General features: G+C 39.8%; 1 non-coding gene across 1 annotated transcript; it reads right to left on the reverse strand.

Moving 5' to 3' along the window:
* Positions 1-432: 432 nt before the first annotated feature.
* TRNAG-UCC (transfer RNA glycine (anticodon UCC)) lies at positions 433-505 on the reverse strand. Its single transcript has one exon. It is a non-coding gene; the product is annotated as a tRNA-Gly (tRNA).
* Positions 506-6,912: the final 6,407 nt, after the last annotated feature.

The following is a 6,912-nucleotide window of genomic DNA, read 5'->3' on the forward strand; positions in this document are numbered from 1 at the left end:
GTGCTGTGAGTATAAAATACACAATGGATTTTAAAGACTTCTTAAGAAGGAAAAAACGTAAAATACCTCATTAATATTTTGTTATATTGATTATGTATCAAAATCATATTTTGGATATGGTGCTTCCAATAAAATACAGTATTAAAATTAATTTCATTTCGGACTTCCCTGGTGGTCTAGTGGTTTGGACTTGGTGCTTTCACTGCTGTGGCCCTGGGTTCAATCCCTGGTCGAGGAAGATCCCACAAGCTGAGTGGCGTGGCAAAAAAAAAATTGTTTCTTTGTATTTTTAAAAATATGGCTGCTAGAAGATCTTTGTATGTGGCTCACATCATCTTTCCATTGGATCTGTGGCCATGCTTTCTCTCTGAACTTATCTCCTACGTTTTTCTCTCTCATTTTTTTTTGGCCACGCGGCTTGTGGGATTTTAGTTCCCCGACCAGGGATTGAACCTGGGCCCTCGGCAGTGGAAGCGCAGAGTCCTAACCACTAGACCACCAGGGAGGTGCCTTTTCCTCTCCTTAGCTCACACCACTCCAACCACACCGATCTCTCTGCTTAGAACAAGCAGAATACATTTCTGTCTCGGGACCTTTGCACTTGCTAACCTGTCTGCCTGGAGGTCCCTTTCTCAGTGTCCTGTGACTCACTCTCGTTTCCTTCAGAGATACTTACCTGATCTGTATAACACCTCATCCCCTTCCCTCTCTATTCCCCTTAATCTGCTTTCTTTTTCTTTGTAATACTTATCACTACTGACTTGTGTTTTGTTAATTTGTATTCCTGTATCCTGAGCACCTAGCATAATGCTTATACAGTGTAGGGCTTTTGGTAACAATTTGTGGAATGGTTGTCTATAGATTGTGCAAGTAATTATGTTAAGTTCAATACTGATTTCTTCTGCAATAAGGTTCAGGTTTCCTAAATATATAAAGGGTAAAAATTATTAGAGTAAAATAAACTTTAATTATAACTACATGAAATTCCCTGCATGAGGAAACAGATGCTTTATAAAATGATATAAGATAGCTATTTTATTCCCTTCAAAGGAATTAAGGTAAAATAACCTTATACTAAATAATTTTTATGTATTTGTATAATTAGTAAGATGGAGAGTTTAGAGATACTTAGGAGATATTCAAGAAAGTAAACAAAATACAGACCAAGACTTACTTAAGGGTCAGAAATGTTTTTTATCCAGTAGATAATATCCAGTTTCTCCAAGGAGTTTTCCAAATTCTCTTATTAGTCTGGCATTTTTATTGTATTCATGGTAACCCAGTAAAGTGGGCTATGTCAAGGAGCTTAGAAATTTTTTTGGATACACTGAAATTTTTCTTGTGTTAGTAATTATAACTTGCTCTGTTTATAAAATAACTTTTGAAGGCAGCCATTGTTTTTTATTTAAAATTAAAACTATGAAGGAGGGAAAGGAACCAAAAAAAGGAGAAATGAGAAAGGAATATTTTTAATTTATTGTCTTCATTTTAAAATATAAGATGACTAAATGTACCAATGAAATAATTTAAAAGCAAGGATATCTTTTCCTTATCTGAATATACTTGCAAATTCTATTTTAATTTTAAACAGTCTTGGTCACAGCATCCCTTCAACTGTAACAGGAAAAATGAAATGACACCAACAAGGTATGTGACAACTTGAGTTGTGAAATTTCAATAGGCAAAACTGACGAATCAGGGCTAGCATTATATTAAAGACGTTTAACTAAGACGTTTGAAGTACATCTTCAGTGATTTTTTTGTTTTTTCCTCAGTGATATTTTGGAATATTATTTTGTGCTTGTTTAACAAACATTTACTAACTGTATATTGTATGTCAACACTGTACCAACTACCCAAGGTTACAAAACTATACTTTCAGAGTGGCTGTCCTTCACTGAGTGCTGATTAAATGTCAGGTAAGTTTACAGAGATTATTTTAGTTAATCCTCGCAAAAGAGGTAATTTTATTACTCTCAGTATTCCAATGAGGGAATAGAGGCTTTCCAAAGAGTTCTGTTTTCAAAAAGTTTGCCATCTAGAGCGATGAGAATAGCAGTAGATAGAATATAAAGTGCTAAATGCTACAATAAAGAAAGGGTGCAGAGGAAGGGTTGCCTTTGGAGTTGGGAATGAGGAAAGCCTTCCAGAGAACAGGATACTTGTTCTGAATTTGAAAGGTAGGGAGGAGTTTGCATGGTGAAGAGTGGAGAATATTGCCAGCATATGCAAAGACATTGAACTCTGAAATGATCTGAGCATTAGTGAGAACTTTTCTATAAGCCTTTGATTTATTCATCATCTACCACACATTCTGTATTTCCATATTCAAACAAAGATCTGGCTTAGGCAATGAGGAATCATCTGATTGAGTTATTATCAAGGGCTGGAGTGCCGGCAGGGCTTGTTCGGATTAGCATGTGGGTTAGAACTTCACGTCCTAGGCTTGGGGCTTAACTTGGCAGGTCTCCTGGGAGTAGATTCCACACTGAATAGCAGAATGGCTAAGAAAACAAATTCTTGTGCCAGACTGGGTTTAAATCGCAGCTCTGCCACTTCTAACCAGCGGATGTGACCTTGGGTATGTTACCAGACATTTTTATGCCTCAGTATCTTCATTTGGAAAATGAGAACAATAATGGCAGAACCTACTTCATCATAGGATTGTTACGAGGATAAAAGAAGTTAATAGATACAAAGCTCTGAGAATAGTGCCTGGTACATAGGAAGCTCTGTATAAGTACTAAGTACTGGTATTACTTGAGACTAGTATTTAAACAAAAATGCTACTTTGTTCATTTAGAGTGAACTTTGTTCTTTTCTCATGGTGCTAAGAGTCTCCGAGGTCCTACTTTTTTGGTATTAAGATGCCTGAGATGCTAAATTTTGAATCAGAAAGTTGTTTGCTGGGAATCGGCATAGAATATTTGTCCTAGGTCCTGGTAAAGGCCAGTGAGATATCTCTCCACCATAACAGAAACATTCTCTGTTCGTTGGGTTACATCTCCCAGAATCATTATCTTACTCCTTTGTTGCTATCTGCCAGGCCAGATATAGCTAGTGGGTTCAGAGTCGAATGGAGATAAGACTTGGAAAGAACCCCTGAAGTGCTAGTTGTTAAGCCAGGATCTTTTTGAGACACGCAGGGTGACCTATCTGAGGCACTGCTGTCTACTCTACAGCCCCTGTGGTGGAAAATGGCTGGGGTTTCCCTGACTTGGAAGGACTTGGAGCAATTCCTGTAGTTCCTTGATTATTACAATGTCCCTGATAGACTAGAGACAAGGAAGGCTTTTTTACAGAACTCTTGATGCATTCTTTAGAACCCTCAGCTAAGTAAACTAGCTCAGGACTTTGCTTGGAGCTCTCAAAGACATGTTTCAACTTTGCTGAATTCATTTATTAGTTCTAACAGTTTTGGGGGTGAGTTTTTAGGGTTTTCTATATATAATATCACGTCATCTGCAAACAGAGACAGTTTTACTACTTCCTTTCTGATTTGGATCCTTATTATGTCTTTTTATTGCCTAATTGCTCTGGCTAGTACTTCTAGTACTATGTTTAATAAAAGTGGCAAGAGTGGGCATGTGTGTTTTGCTCCTGATCTTAGAGGAAAAACTTTCTTACCACTGAGTATGATGTTAGCTGTGGGCTTATCATATATGACCTTTCTTATGTTGCGAAACATTCTGTCTGTGCCTAGTTTGTTGACAGTTTTTATCATGAATGGATTTCAGATTTTGTCAAGTGCTTTTTCTGCATCTGTTGAGATGATCATACAATTTTTAACCTTCATTTTGTTGTGTGATGTATCATATTAATCTCCTTTGACTGTTGTTGCAGGTGTGTGCTTCTGGCCACATCTTGCCTGTTCTATATATCTATATATAATTATATATATTTGAATGAAACCCATCACATATACAGATGCCATGTGCACATAACCATAATAATAATTGGCAAGGTTAAGCCAGAGGAGGCCTGATCCTCAGAGAGTTGTGGAGTTGGTTAATAGAACACAGTTCCTTTAGGAGTGAAATGGATGGACAATAACAAAGGAATTTACTCAATATGTATCATTAAAATAAATCCACCTCAGGAGGCTGAGAGGAGTTTCTCCAATAAAGTCACGCTCTCTTGTTCTGTTTCCAAACTTGAGTCAGTTTCTCAACCCAGAAACCATTGACTGAGGAAAAGTTATGTCCCCAGGAGAAGGACACTGCAACACATGTCAAATACATGTGGTAATGATTCCCCTAGTCCTTCCCCAAAGGGACTTACCTCCAGGTATTTGAGTAATTGCACTGGGGAAAAGGGTAAGAATAACCCAATATTTGTTGGATGCAGGGTCTGAATTCACAGTGATACCTGGGGTCCAAAGCACCTCGTATAATGGATGCATATGGCAGCCAGGTAATAAATGGAGTCCTGGCCAAGGTTTGGCTCACAGTGGGTCAACAATGTCATTTGTTGAGCCTCTGAATATTTTATTAGAGCGAATACTTAGTACTTCATAAAATCCCTCGCGTTGTGTTCCTGACCTACAGGACAAGAATCATTATAGTGGGAGAGACAAAAAAAGAAAGAAAGAAAGAAGGAAGAGAGAAGAGAAGAAAAGGAAAAGAAAAGGAAAACACCAAGTAAGTGGTAATCTCTGAAACTGCCTCTATCCCTCAGCCAAATAATAAATCAAAAACACTATCTTAACCTGGGGTGGTGGTGGTGGAGATTAGTGAGCCTGTTAAGTATCTAAAAGATGGTTGATTCCCATCATCTGGGTTGTAAAGAATGACAGCAGACTGCCACAAACTGCGCTAAGTCATAGGCTCAACTGCAGTTGAAGTGCCAGGTGTGGTGTCCTTTCCATTGCACATGAATATACTCCCAAGTACCTGGTAGGCAGACATTGATTGGGTAGATGCATAATTTCCATCCCTGTTAGGAAAATAAAAGATCAGAAACAGTATATTCACAGGGAAAAGATGACGGTAGTTTTACCTCAGGGCTATTTAAACTTTCTTGTCCTTTGTCATCCAGTAAGTTGAAGAGGATGCCATAGAGAACATCACATTAATACATTATATCAATGGTAACATATTTATTGGACGATATGAGCAAGAGGTCGCTAACATATTGGAAACTTTGATAAGACACACTCCCTAGAGGGTGAGAGAGATACCGTAAGAAGATTCAGGGACCTTGTCATATCAGTAATATTTTTAGAGTTCCATTGGTCAGGGGCATTCCAGGACATGCCATCCAAAGTAAAGGACAAATTATTGCACCCTGAACTTCCTAAACATGAAAAAGGAAGGATAATGCCTAGTAGGCCTCTTCAGATCTTGGAGGCAGTATATTCCAACTGGGAATACTGCTTCCACCCAGTGGCATGAAAGGCTGCCAGCTATGAGCAGAAAAGGGCTCTGCAGTCATGTAACCAGGCAGGTTCAAAGGTTTTAGACATCAGTGGTAGGAAAGTTGCAGTTTATGGCCACCGTCAATAGGGAATCACAACCGAGGCCCTGGGGGTTTTAGGATAAGGCCATGCCATCTTCAGTGGAGAATTATATACTTTATGAAAAATGAAGCTAGTTTGTTGTATGAGATGATGATGTATGAGAGATGAGTTACCTGACCATGGAGCAAAATCACCATGTGGTTACAACTGGCAATCTTGAGCTGGGGTTCTATCAGAACCATCCAGTCATAACTTGCAGCAGGTGCAGCAGTAATCCATGGTAAGATGGAACTGGTACATACAGGGTTGAGCAAAAGCAGGACCCGAGGGTTCATGGGAATTGCACGAGCAGGCAGCCCAGACCCCCATGTCACACCTACAGGTGTGTGGGCCATCTTTTAAGACCAGATGTAAAAAGGAGGAAAAACCCAAACTTGGTTCATGGACTAGTTGCTTCTGTGGTTGCAAGCTGAAAATAGATAGCACCCTCCGTACAGCTCCACTCAGGGGTGGTACTGAAAGCCAGTCACAAGGGAAAATCTTCCCAATGGGCAGAGCTTCAAGAGGTGAAGCTTGAAGTCACCCCTTTGTGTGGAGAGAGAAGTGGCCTGAGTTCAGAATATATGTGAACTCTTCTTGGGCAGTGAGAAATGACTGGCTGTTAAGTGATTTGTGGAGAGACAGATTGGAAGATTACATGTAAGGGGTAGAGGCACGTGGCATATGGGAGTGGGCATGGAGTGTGAGCATCTCCATATCATACATTAATACCACCCTAATGCTGACACGATGGGTACATAAGAAAAAGGGCTACGGTGGCAGGGATGAAAGCCACGTATGGGCTTAATGGTATGGGCTCCTATTCACTTAGGTTGATCTAGTGTTTCTGCTTTTGCCTGAAGTTCAACTTGCCAGAAACAGCGACCAACACTGAGCTCCTGATATGGCACAATCCCTCCAGGAGACCAGCCTGGCACATGATGACAAGTTGATCACGCTAGGCACAGTAACAGACATATTCCAGGTAGGAGACTGTCTTTCTTGCTCACGCCATCACTTTTTGAGGATTTGATTTATTGGCATGGAATCATACATAATTTCATGTTACACCAGGGGATTGACTTTATGGCGAAGGTGTTGGGAGTGTGCCCACGGTCAGGTGGTCCACGGTCTTAACTCATATAGAATCACCCAGAAGCTTCCTGAATGATAGAGTATTGGAATGGCCTGTTAAAGGCACAGCTGTAGCATTAGCTTGGAGGAGATATTTTTGAGGATGGGGTATCAACCTAGGATGCAGGATACACTTTTGAGTTCAAAACATTTATATGGTGCTATGTCTCTGATACAAGAATACATGCGTCTGGGAACCAACAGGTGGAAGCTGAGTGTCCCTACTTGCCATTATTATTCCTGTGTCCCTGTTGTAATTTGTGCTTCCCATTTTAGCAATT

Source organism: Aethalodelphis obliquidens, unplaced genomic scaffold (genome assembly GCF_003676395.1).
Source record: "Aethalodelphis obliquidens isolate GAN/ISIS:26980383/991018 unplaced genomic scaffold, ASM367639v1 scaffold5, whole genome shotgun sequence".
Taxonomy (NCBI): Eukaryota; Metazoa; Chordata; class Mammalia; order Artiodactyla; family Delphinidae; genus Aethalodelphis; species Aethalodelphis obliquidens.